Genomic DNA, 13,208 nt, shown 5'->3' on the forward strand with positions numbered 1-13,208 from the left:
TTAGATTCCTTAAAGTAGCAAATAAATTAAAAAAAAATCTTGGGGCAACCAAAACAGTCACATGCCCTTTCTTCCAAATTCAGGCTAATGTGTAACTACTACACTAGGTGTCATTGCTTAGTTTCCAAGTCTGCCATCTAACCACACTTACCTGGTAATTAGTCTGATTGAACTAAGTGGGACTTACTTCTGAGTAAACATAGTTAGGATTGCACCGTTAGTAAATTTCCAAGGTTTCAGCCTGTCTGGCAGCCCCTAACCTTTGACCTGGAAGGCCTTCTCTTAATTCCGGATGTGTTCTGGAGGGGATATGTGTGTATATTTGCATTTAATCGTGATTGAAAGGAAAAGCATTCTCCACATGCCCATGTAGTCTCTTAGTTATTGCTTCCTTCGTTGTGTCCCGGCATTGTAAACTGACTGAGGCCTGGCTCAATCGCTGCCGTGTATCTTCTCAATAGGAACTCATCACCAAATCAACAGCAAATGCAACGCCAGTTCATCACGGAGGCCTATAGAACGGTTTGACAGAACTGCAGGGGCTCCTTCCCCCCCCCCGATCCCAACCCCGCGAGGTGCTGGCCCTGGTACAACACAGCACACAACAAGACACTCTCTAGCCACAACTGAGCCATTGCCATGTAGCTTGCATAGGCGGCGACGGCTGCTGTCTCTCCCCCCGCCCCCGGGCTACGGACTCTGTAACTGTACAACAATCAGGGTGGTGGCTGCTGCAGCTGCTGAGCAGCCCTTTTGACTTGCTAGCGAATTTAACCCTAGCGAAGTAGCTGCAGCCCGACACAAGCTCAGCCGTACCGCTTGGTACCTTTTATTTTATTTTATTTTTTTTAAGTAGTCGCTGAGAAAACAATACAGGAAGTGACAAGCCTATTTCCTCTCTCTGGGAGGACCAGTCCACAGCACTGTAGTTTCAGCAGGGGAGTCATTATACAGCCTTTGCAAGAGGTCTGACTTCGTCAGGGACACACACAACGGGCGGCTTGGAAACGAGGGCTTAAGCTTATTAGCCAGGGTAAGTGATCGCACTTGGGGTGGCCTTTCAGTGGTTACACGCTGACATTTCCTTCTGTAGCCTCTCCCCCTCTTTTCTAGTTCTGTGCCGTTGGTCTCGTCCGGGGCAGATATTGTTACAATGTGTAGCATAGTAGAGCTGAGACACTTTCATTCCCTTCTTGGACAGAGAGAGAGAAAGAGAGGCTTGCTTGATGGCTTGAGGTGGAAGCTATTTATTATTTGCTCTTCTCCCCCTTTCCCTTCCCCCGTTTTTGTGCGTTTGGGAAATTCTGCTTCTTTTTCTTATCAGTACTTAAAAAAAGAAGAAGAGAGATTGGGATGGGGAGATGACAGGAGCGAGCAATGCAAGGGACCAAGTCCCACCGCTGCTATTCAAAAGGCTGCTGTTGGCATTCCGGAAAGGAACAAGCGGGCAATACGATGATGATTGATTCGGGGAGTATTCATTTCACCTGGTTTCTGTCTTCATCGTTCTGGGTTGTCATTACCAGAAAAGAGGAGTCTTTGAGAGATGAGCCAGGAGAAGAAAAGAGGTTGGACGCTAGGGTGGCAGCTTCTAGAAAGTTTAGAGATTTTCCTTTTGTTTACTGAACTTTGTGGGTAATTGGATAGGTGGACAGAGCAGCAAAGGACTGGCTGCTTTGATTGATTGAACTGAGACCATGGACTGGAGCTGCTGCTAACCAACTGGAAGTGTGCTAACATTTTTTTCTCCCTCCTAGCTATCCCACCTCCTGTTTAGATGTGTTCCTCTTCTGTTTCCTCTTTACATAGTAATAATTATAAAGATGATCATGATTATGATAAATTGATAATGGCAATAATTTCATGCATGGATTGCATTTGCACATGGTGAAAAGATCTGCCCTTGAAAAGCTCTTTTAAAGTCACACTTTTGCAGTACGTCATTGATTTGTCAGCTCTATGAGAGTTTACTCCTAAGGCTTCATTTATGTTCCTCCTCTCATGGAAATGTAGAAGTCATTCTGAACATAAACAGGCTGGCATTGCTTTGTTGTTCATGAGGGTTTTATTTCTCTGTTCATAACAGCAGTTGCCAGCACTTTTGTGTGTACATCCCACTTGCTCTTGCGCTTTGCATTTTTTGTATTTATTTTTTAACTATATTTTTCTTGGTTTTCTCTGTTGAGATAATATTACTTACTGTGTACTGTATGCCTCAGTGGATGTGTTATGCATATACTTAGATGATTATTGTGCCATGTTTCATAAGTGGAGGGCTGTCACAGTATATCCCGCATTTTAGCATTACGTCTCTGGCAGTAATCTACCCAGATGTAAGGTATACATTTGCATGTATTCAGGTAGCTTATACTTCCATTTAAATTAGCTCACTATGCATCCAGCTCATTAATCACTCTTTTGCGAGGTGGGGAAAGTGTCGTATGATTAGTAAGCAGAGATATTTTTGCTTTTTCAGATCATCCTAGATTAAATTTGTCTGAATACTCAGTTATGTCTTGCTTTTACAAAGTTTAGGTTTCTTACAAAGTTTCAGTTTCTTACAAAGCCTAGTTTGAGTAGCCAAACAGAATAATACTAATCAACCCACATGTTAATAGAGCATAATACACATAAGTAAAGTCATGTTACAAGTGTTGATGAAAGTAACAGCTCACCTTGTAAGATCCTTATAGGGTTGGACTGTAGTTTGTTATTTGTGCATAACTTAGTGCAGATCAGATATTTGATATTAGATTGGTTAACAGTTTGCCGATTGTTAGCTCTGTAAAACAAAGCTGAGGAAAGACATACAATCTGGAGCAGACTCTTTATGTGTTTTCATAGCCCCTTTTTGGATCAAGGGAAAATGTGACTTTTGCTGAGATGATTTAGGAGTGTGCTCTAATCTGTACTCTCGGCAGCACAGCATATATAGACTGCCTGATTACAAACTCTGCCCTGCGTTCGGGAGACCACAGTGCTACATAGTTTGGCTATAGGGAAATGATACAAAGCCAACCAGGCAAGAAGTACAGTAGAGGCCAGGCATGAAACCAGAAAAGGTACTAATTTTTAGCTTGGATGCACACTTGTTGAAGGATTAGGCCACAGCCCTAATACCAGTGTGAAGAACATCTTACATTTGACCTCATTGTTTACCACTAACCCTCATTTTCTTGTTGGGTTAGCTAAGCAACATATCCCCTCCCCTGTCCCCTTTATCATGTTTTTCTTGAATATCCAGTATGAGGAAGAGTTCTGTTAAACTTTAATGTTTGCATACTATATTTTCAGAAAACTAAGGCTTTTTTTCTTTTATTGTCCTATGATGCAATCCTATGATGTGGTACTATGTACGTTTACTCATAAGTAAGTTCCACTGTGTTCAATGGGACCTACTCCATAGTGTTTAAGACTGCAGTCTCAACTTACTTCATTTGTGCTTTTGCTAGGACCGACCAATACCTTTTCTCCCAGAATCTGAAATGCAAGAGAAGACCTTTATCAGAGATCACCCAGTAAGGGCAAATTTAACAACCTGTGTCTACTTGATAACCAGTTAGGTTTTCAGCCAGAACATGGAGCTAAGCTCAACATTCTGAAGGGAAACAAGTTTTTCCCCCCAGATTACCATATTTCTGCTATTAAATATATGGGGGATATCCAGTGTTAATAATACTGAGACTAGACTCATTGAAATCAATTAACCAAATAACTCATGGTAGACTTAATTCTATTGATTTCAGTGCGTCTACTCTGAGTATGATTTTGTTGAATGTCACCGATAATATTACATGCTTCACTGCAGTGGAAATAAAGACTTGTTACAGTATGGAAGATATTGCTGCTTGTTCTTGGTGTTTCCATTCAGACTTCAGATCTGTTAGCTGGATTAACATTTTAATAATGATTTAATACAAATCAGTATTGCTCATGGCTAAAGCAGTTGGAGATTTGAGTTCATATCTACTTTTTGCACTGAAGCTGACAGAGTGACCACTGGCAAGTTACTATTGCTACGTTTCTGTCTAATTTACTTTGCAGGGTTTACTCTTGACTGATAAGATATACTTCATGAAAGTGTGAGACTTGATGGATATTTCTCACAACCAGGCTGCAATATGTTAGTCCAAGGAATATTGGGGAGATGCCCAGAACATTGTTATTTGATTGCCCACCCATTTGTCAATTAAATAAATTCTGTTCACTAGTTGGAATACTTTCATATTTTCTGTTTATACTGAAACCATATTTTAGAAGATCTTTTCCGAATTGTAGGTTAGGAATATCCCTGAATTTGGTTGGTTGTTTAGAACTACAGAGCATACGGAAAAAATCCTGTTGCTACACCCAACTGACAATTTGATAGCAATTAATCGAGAAGTCTGCAAAATTATGGGTGATGTCCAATGATGTCTGCCCACTTGCGCAATGGAAATCCGCTTGCACAATGGAACATTCACTTTTTCTTTGCCCACCTTCAGCCCCCTGCGTGCCCCCCAAATCTGCTTGGAGGGTCCTTAAACCTTCCAGAACAGATTTTGGGGAAATATGGGGGGACTAGAAGGAGACAGAAGAGGAAGGAGAAGCCTTGCTGAAAGAGCAGACACCCACTTGCACTACACTGGATCTGACTCTTATCTCTTTTGCACTGTGGTATACTTTACTTGGGTCTAATTTTCATCTGGGTAATTCAAAGGGCCTATATAATTGTTAAAATCTTAAGTAGTTTATAAATACTTTAAAATAAAATGATAAAATAACCATTTCCCCACAATTAATATAACATGAAATAATTATGGTTTGTGGCACACAGATTTCCATGCAGCCAACACATGGGTCTTTAGAAGCCTTGGGCTACTTTCATTCAGTTTGGAAGCAGACCTATCTCCATAGATATCTGTGCAAGCAAGTTATTTTCAACACAACCCACAATTTATTGTTTAATATGTTGATAAACTGAGATTAAGTTTTAGATTCAACCCAGATGTTAAATGGTTTCTTTGTAAGTGCAACCAAAGCTCTGCTCATGGCCGGAGTTCGATTCCAATGGAAGGAGGAAGTCGAATCTCCGGTAGAAGGGGTCGAGGTCCACTCAGCCTTCCATCCATCCGTGGTCGGTAAAATGAGTACCCGGCATATGCTGGGGGGTAAAGAAAAGCTGGGGAAGGAACTGGCAATCCCACCCCATATATATGGTCTGCCTAGTAAACGTCGCAAGACGTCACCCTAAGAGTCGGAAACGACTCGCACTATAAGTGCGGGGACACCTTTACCTTTACCTTTTTTAGGTTTACAGTGACTTTCAAGTCGCAAAAAGTAACAATGGCTTGCAGTAATCAGGATATAAAAATTCTCTACTCCAGAAGCAGTTTTAGGCCTCTCCTAATTCCATTTGCTTCTCAAGCACCCACTCTTGCGTCTCTGCCTTGAAAGAACTGTTTGCTCCAGAGTAATCATATACATAGTGTCAGTGTAGCCTGACCTACCTGACTTTGCCAGATGCTTTTAACATCCTAGGTTCTGATATTTTGGGGAAAATAAAATGCTTCTATATCCTCTGTCAACAAATAGAAGACACACAGAATTGCTCAGTGATTTGATATGTGATGGGAATAGTGTTCAAATAAATGGGCTAGCAGTAGAGCCAATGAGGTGATAAATAAGATGCAATAAATGCAATGCATTTCATATTTATATGGTTGTCACTTAAAAATCTGGCATAGGGATTGTGCTCCTTTCTTGTTCAGAGGTGATACTTTTCCACTGGCTCATAAATGGTTGCTTTGCAATGAGGCAGGACTGCATACATGCATATATGAACAATACTGGAGCTGTTGTATTCTGCTTTGGTTTTAGTTACGTTTTCTTACAAGGTTGCAAAACGTGCAACTCTGTTTCCTTTTCTTTGTTGTTGTCTTATTATTATTATTTATTGTGGCACCAGCAAACAGTGTTTTACAGAATGACAAAAATAAAAATATGTCATTCTGTTTAAATAATAATCTTAAAAATATTTTTAAGGTAGCATAGGCTAGAATCTGCTTCATCTAGTAGTACATAAATGATTATGCTATACATCATTTGTTTAGTTTTTAAGGTGGTGAAGACTCCTTGTTGTTTTTGCTGCAACAGATTTAACACAATTATGCTGTTGAAAGTTGTTTTGTTCAACACAGGCTAACCTGTGGCCCTGCAGATGTTGTTGGACTATAACTCCCATAATCTCTGACATGGTGGCTGGTGCTCTAAACTTTAGAGGAACTGCCCAAAGCAACTCAAGTAGTTTATCAAGGGGCAAATTAATGTAAAAGCCATAACATCTTTGAACGCCCTGGATGTTTCACATAGGCAACATTTAGTGCATCTGCCCAGGACCAACTATGTAAATCTTTCTTATCTAAGAACGTGGTTCTTCTGGAGCAGTTCAGTTGAGGAGCTACTTAATTTGGCCTGTTTGTGGATGCATGTAAGCAGAACTGTTAAGATCTATGTTTAAAACTGTAGATATTTTATTGTATTTTGTTAGACAAGCTCTTGCTAAATTGCTGTTTTAAATTTGGTGTGTGTGTCTGGTCTGTTTTACTAGTGGTGGGTGTGTTGCTTTGACAAAAAATAACTCTACATGCACAGTTACATGGAAAAACCAATGGGTGTTTTCTATAATAGTGTTTTACTGTCTGCCCTGGGGCCTAGCTTGGGTTTGACACGGAGTGCTGGCCACGTGGGCCAGAGACAAGGTGGTGTGGTCAATAATGGATTGGATGTCAGGCACCAGATTAAGCAAACAGAAACCAAGGACCAGAGGCATGGGATGTAGTCATGAACAGGCTGGAGGTTGAATACCAGATTGGACAGGCAAGGTAGGGCCTGGATAAAATGAGAGAGAGAATGAGTTGCTCAGACTGGCAGACCAGCTTAGAAAGAAGAGATTTACAAGGCTAGGTGCCCCTCCATTGGACTGTAAAGTCAGTGGGTCACCTTCAGTCTATGAGGTTGGTTGAGAACACTCAGACAACCTCTTTAGCCTAGAGGGAGACCACATCCTATGGGAATCTAGTCTGGTTGGCTGGCAGAAGGCCCAGAGTGCTAGTGGCACTGGAGGTAAAATGCTGACAGCTGACTGCTGGAGGCCCTGTTTTGAGACTTGGGTCTGTGCTTTACATTTGCCTTGTTTAAACTTATTTTTAACTTCTTGTATTATTGAATGAACCTGGGCCACAAGGGAAATGTGAATAAGCAATAGCTTATTTCTAACCTCTGGCTAGCTCTACCAGAACCAAGACAAGGGCTATTACTTCAGACTGTTTTTGCTATTGCAGCCTTGTATGATAGAGCCAATGCTCCCATTACTGTAACCAAAACATTTTTGTTTAAATACAAGTAATATTGGGGAGATAGAAATCTGCTCTGAAGCTGTATTATTGAAAAGCTCAACTTCTCCTACACTGCACCCCTGCCAACCTCTGGAATGGAAGCACATAACAGAAAATGCCCCGTAATAAAGTATCTTTATTGGAGCAAGGAACAGGGAGGAGTAAGTAGGGCGGACACTATTCTGTTTAAATGAAGTCACTGTTGACAAAATAGAAAGATATTTGACTGGGAATTATTGTCTCTATTTATTTATTTAAAAACAACTTTTGGCAATCCTAGTTGTCTAGTTTTTTAAAGTTAATCTTTCAATACAGCTGAAACTGTTTTAATTGGCTTTGAATATTGTGTGAGCAAAAAATGGGGCTGCCCTGCTATTTGTCAGGGTGTGATGGCAACCACAGGAAGCAGATTTCAGGGTACAGGTAAAGAGCAGGCCAGTGTTAATGATTTAATATATGATAATATTTCCTTACTGCCATGTGGGCACCATTTTCTGAATCACATCCAAAAACGTCATGGGTCAGTTCTGGGAAGAAAACAAAACCATTTATTTCTAGGCACGCTTTTACAAAAGTCACCTCAGGTATTATTTCAGAGACATATCGTCATGGGCAGATACATCTAAAGTCCAATTCACTGACAGACCTGCATAATTCATAGTTCATTGTAGATTTTATGGACTAAAGCCATAGACTCATTTTGTAATAAAGAACAAGTCGAAGTCCCACATTAGCAGTTCACGTATACTTATCCATGTGTGTAGTTTATTATTTATTTATTTATTTATTAGACTTGTTACTCGCTTGTTACCCAAAGGTCTCAATGACTTACAACACATTAAAAACATAAATATAAATACATAACACTATAAAACAGAACAAACAACCCCATAACAGCCACAGGTAGCTTGGCAGCACCCTAATAATAAAACAGCATCATCTCAAGTGCCTTTGGGGGAGAAAAGATAAGCCTTTACCTGGTGCCAAAAAGATGTCAGTGAAGGCTCCAGGCAGACCTCATTCGGGAAAGCCTTCTGTAAATGGGGAGCCACAACTGAAAAGACCCTCTTCCTTGTACCACCCTCCGAGACTCCCTTAGAGGGGAACTTGGAGAAGGGCCTCAGAATAAATAACACTTGAATTTTACCTAATGTTTCAAACTATTCTGCAGTAACTCTTCATTTTCTTTATGAGCTCTATTTTTTTTCTGGTACAGAGATACAGCACTGAAAAAAGGCCAACCAGCTCATTTATTTGGAATAGAAAGTGTACATAGGTTGTGCTGTTTTATTTACGTGTGAAAATATATTTTTTAGCCTGTCTTTCAGGCAAAACTTCTAATCCAGTTAACAATATTAATCAAATAATGTCTGCCTTGTTAATGTTAAAGATTTTTCTTCCTGTTTCAGTCTTACTTAACTTTTATTCTATTTCCCTTGCATGTAGGAAGGGATTGTGGCAGAAGCCATCTCTGGTGACTAAGGAAACAAAGAGCAAAACTAAAGGAATTTGGATATCTGTGCATTTCAAAGGTATTATAGATTTCATAGTGTGGCATGGATATATGATTGATTGATTTTTTAATTTATGGTCATAGACCAAACAGAGAAATATATAATCATATTTCTAGAATGGTTCTTACCATCCCCTACTAGAAGGGTGGACATCAGACAGTCTGTGCATGATGTTTGCTGGGGTGTTGGCAATGACATGTAAGGAACCGTATAGAAATGATGGTCTTTTATATCTCTGGAGAAGGCTATTCACTGAGTAATAAGGGAATGGTTGTATGTGGCATAGTTGGAACATCTAAGGATACACTCCTGTTTATATTTACTTAGGAGTAAACTCCACAGAACTCAGTGGGACATAATAGTGAGTAAACATACGTAAAATTGGGATGTAAGACTACAGCTCTTTGCACGTTTATGTGGGAGTAAGTTCCATTGAAATCACTGGAGGTTATAAGTACAGTATACCCTCACTATAGCATGCCTTAAAGTAGTGCGGAATTGGATGTACCGTGGGTTTAAGCATGTCCCCTGAGTAAAATACTGTATACCCTTTTTTGGTCCCCTGTGCTCCTTATCCTTAGTGAGTCTTCTGTTTCTGTTTGGTCCCGTTGGTGTTTCTTTTTTCCTCCCGGTGTTCTTTTTAAAATCTATTTCCTGATGTTCACCTCCCTCATGCCCTTTTCCTTCCTGGAGGATTTTTTCATAAGGGGAGCTCATTTCTCAAGCCTTCTCAAAGTTCTTTTGTTATTATCTGCAGAGTTTTTGAAAAAATATTTCGCCTCTCTGCTTCTTCCTTCTCGCTCAGTTCTCAGGGTTTTTTGTCTCTCTAGTGTGGCGCAGTGGTTAGAGTGTTGGACTACAACCTGGGAGACCAGGGTTCGAATCCCCACACAGCCATGAAGCTCACTGGGTGACCTTGGGCCAGTCACTGCCTCTCGGCCTCAGAGGAAGGCAATGGTAAACCCCCTCTGAATACCGCTTACCACGAAACCCCTATTCATAGGGTTGCCATAAGTTGGAATCGACTTGAAGGCAGTACATTTCCATTTAGGAACCAGTACTCCAGTACTAGCTGGCTTTAACCCTTGCAGTGCTGTTTTCATTATAACTCGGAAGCCCTTTACTGTGAGTGCATCCTTTGTCCCCCGACCCCTGTGTGATAGAGAGGTTCTGCTATATGTCTGGGACCAGAATGTAACCTCTGTATTAAGACTGTAAATCCAGTTCAAGTGCCTGGAAAACACTTCAGGTTAGATCTTTCTCTTTGAAAGCCTCAATGAGCTTTAACTAATATAGTTTTGTTAGCATATGAATTTGTGTTTCATCAGTTAATTTTTATTACATAGTGACTATTTACTTGCATGTTGAAACAATGCTCTATTGATCTAGTGTGGTCCTTTGGGTACAGTGTTCTAAATGGCCTTGAGGAGTGGCTTTAAATCAGAGCTGAGCTACTGTCCTGCTGGGTGGCCCCTCTGAAACTCTCCTCCTGTCTAATCACATCTGTAAAATGCTAATAGAGACATAACTTTCATTTTCATAATTCATTTTGCAAGTTATCAGATAATACATTTCATTCAACAAACCTAGTTTCCACACAAGCCCATTTGAATTGTATGTGGTATACAAAGGATCCATGTTTTTTCCCTTTAGAAATCTAGCATGTACAAATTAGGTCCTCAACAAGTGTAAAAACTTTAATCAAATGAACAAAGTTAAACATTCTCTTTGTAAATTTTGTTCATAAAGCTTCCACTTTGAAAGAGGACTTGAATATATATAGCTATAAGGATATAGTGCTGGTGTTGGCACTTGGCATGCTTGGACTACTGATGCCTGCCATGCCTCCCCTTTACTTTTTTTCTTGGACTGGCACTTCAAGCAGCTAGCATCACTCTGGGACGTTGTGGTAAATTAAAAGGTAGCTTAATTAAAAGATTAAAAGGTCGCCCAAAGTGATTTGAAGTGTTGTCAACATTGCCAGATAAGCCTACTAGGCAGTCAAGGTGTGCAAATCTCCTGACTGTAGTGGCACTGCCACTTGCCAGGACTTGGAGAGTGAGACAGGGTAGTGGTAAGGGCAGGGGAAGCAAGCACAGGGTTGGCACTGTGCACATGTCCAGCCAGCTACACCCATTGCCTCCACCAATCCAATACTTCCTTGCCCTTAGCACCCCATCTTGTGTACCCCAACTGCTACCAGGTCCCCCTCAAACCTGGAAGTAGCCATAAGAGAGAGAGAGATCTTTTACAACTAGGATTCTTAAATGCTCCCTAGTATAACTTATTTTTTACCCTTGAGCTTGACACCAAAGGTAAGTGCTTTAATTCAAGAATTTTGAGATATGCAGAGCCCTTATTCCTTAACTTTGATCTCTCTCCTAAATATAAAGCTTGTCACCTAAAATGTTGATCAGTTGAGTGTGCCCATGGTCCCGTATTTCTGTCTAAAGCTCTACAGGTGAGAAAGGAGCAGATTGTCAATGTTTAAAGGTGTGCCCAAACACGTAACAGGTGAGAGAGGAGCAGATTGTTAACACCAATAATGGTACTAGAAAAATCTGATTCCTAGTTGTTGGTGTGGCTGCCACAATGTTGGCTGGTAGTACCAGATGAAATCACATTACACTGGTTCCGCAGAAGTTACATTAGCTGTCTATTTGCTCATGGGCCAAATTCACGGTGCTGGTGCTTGCCTAAAAGCCCTAAAGGGCTTGGGATCCAAATTTTTGGAGGATCATCTCTCCCTATATCATCCCGCTTGTGTCTTAAGCTCTTCAAGGGGAGGCTGTAATCCAAGTCCCTTTGTCAGGAAAATTTATTGCATGGCAATGTGGCTGAAAGCTTTCTCTCTAAGGGTGCTTCATTTGAGGGGCACCTCCCCTCAGAAGTGCAGTTGGCACCAACATTGTTATCTTTTTGGTGCCAGGCTAAGACATTTTTGTTTGCCTAGACATTTTAAGTGTTTGAGGAAGTTAATTGGTTTAGTTAGCCTGCTCTCTTGTTTTAATCTGCTCCTCTTATTTATTGAGGTATTTTGTGGTTTAATGATGGTTTAATTATTATGTATTATTTGATTTTGATTTTGTTTATATGCTGTACCATGCCCTGGTATTGACACACATGAAAGATGGGTTAGAAGTATATTTTTAAAATCAAATGAATAAATAAATAAAAAATAAAAATGCAAATATGCTGTAATTTTTGAAAAGACATAGATGAGCCCTGCTGAAAATGCCAAGCCAGGCCATTGGTGCATGTAACCTAATATTGCCTACTGTGACATGTAGCAACTTTGCAAGGCATTGCAGCCTGACACCCTTTTAACTGGAGGTTCTGAGGATTGACCTTGGGACCTTTTCACATGCAAACCATGTGTTGTTCCACTAACTCATGGGCCCTCCTCCTGTCCCATAGCCACGGGATCTCTGGTATTTGAACTTACACCTTCACAGGTGCAAGCCAGTAACAATACCAGGTCTAAAGTGCTGAATTGCAAATTAAGGGCCTTCACCATTAAGAGACCAGTACCCTTTCTGTAGCTTTATAGGTAGAACCCTGAACATTTTTGCTGCAATCCAGTTGTTGATTCCAGCCATATGAACATGAATTGCCAAAGCCAGAGACTAGCAAGCTGATTTTGTTTGACTTGGTTTGAACAGACGTTGGCATCTAATTGCACAGACAGAGCTACAGTTGGGGCTGCTATGGGATGGCCATGAATCTTCCCATGAATAGATTATGTCACAGATGGGATGTAGGCAGATGTCTGAGACTTGCTTAAAGCATCTTTTAGGAAATACACAGTCCTGAATGAAAATGTGTTCCCTACAAGAACGCCAAACATCAGATCTACTGTTAAATAATGAGATTTCTTCCCACCGTTCACCATAAGGTCTCAAGGGTAAGGTACAGCAATACAACCATACACTTTTAAAGTCAAATAAATTGTTCCAAAGCAAAATCAAATCAGTATGCATCAGACAATAGAGGTAGCTCCTATAAAAAACAAAAATATATTCTGTCAAAGGCCAGAGTAAAAATGCCATCATATGACAGAAGCTATGTAGTGAAGATGCTAGACACATCTCCCAGGCCACCATCCCCCATGAGAGGGCACTACTAAGAGTAGGCTCAGCAGTGATGGGAAATGTTGTTGGATGTAATATTTTAGAAAGACACAGGCTTGAATCCAGAGTTTTGGAAGTAGAGCTCTTTTTGTACAATGAAACTTTCTCATCACCCGCTCTCCTCCCCACTGGATTGTACCGAAAAGCCACTCCAGAGGGTCTGTGGTTGAGAGAATGGACTGGAAAAA

General features: G+C 40.6%; 1 protein-coding gene across 9 annotated transcripts in view; it reads left to right on the forward strand.

Moving 5' to 3' along the window:
• Positions 1-294: 294 nt before the first annotated feature.
• The window catches only part of FAM53B (family with sequence similarity 53 member B), a 203,285-nt gene continuing 190,371 nt past the window's right edge, over positions 295-13,208 (forward strand). For 4 of the 9 annotated variants that reach the window (XM_061635720.1, XM_061635717.1, XM_061635726.1 and 1 more), the window contains exons 1-2: positions 1,148-1,236; positions 8,823-8,908. The gene's annotated coding sequence lies outside the window, so the exon portion shown is untranslated. Of the gene's footprint in view, positions 1,034-1,147; positions 1,237-8,822; positions 8,909-9,217; positions 9,252-13,208 lie in introns of those variants that run through there. The other 5 variants (XM_061635722.1, XM_061635728.1, XM_061635719.1 and 2 more) reach the window with 4 other exon arrangements.

This window comes from Rhineura floridana, chromosome 7, assembly GCF_030035675.1.
Source record: "Rhineura floridana isolate rRhiFlo1 chromosome 7, rRhiFlo1.hap2, whole genome shotgun sequence".
Taxonomy (NCBI): domain Eukaryota; kingdom Metazoa; phylum Chordata; class Lepidosauria; order Squamata; family Rhineuridae; genus Rhineura; species Rhineura floridana.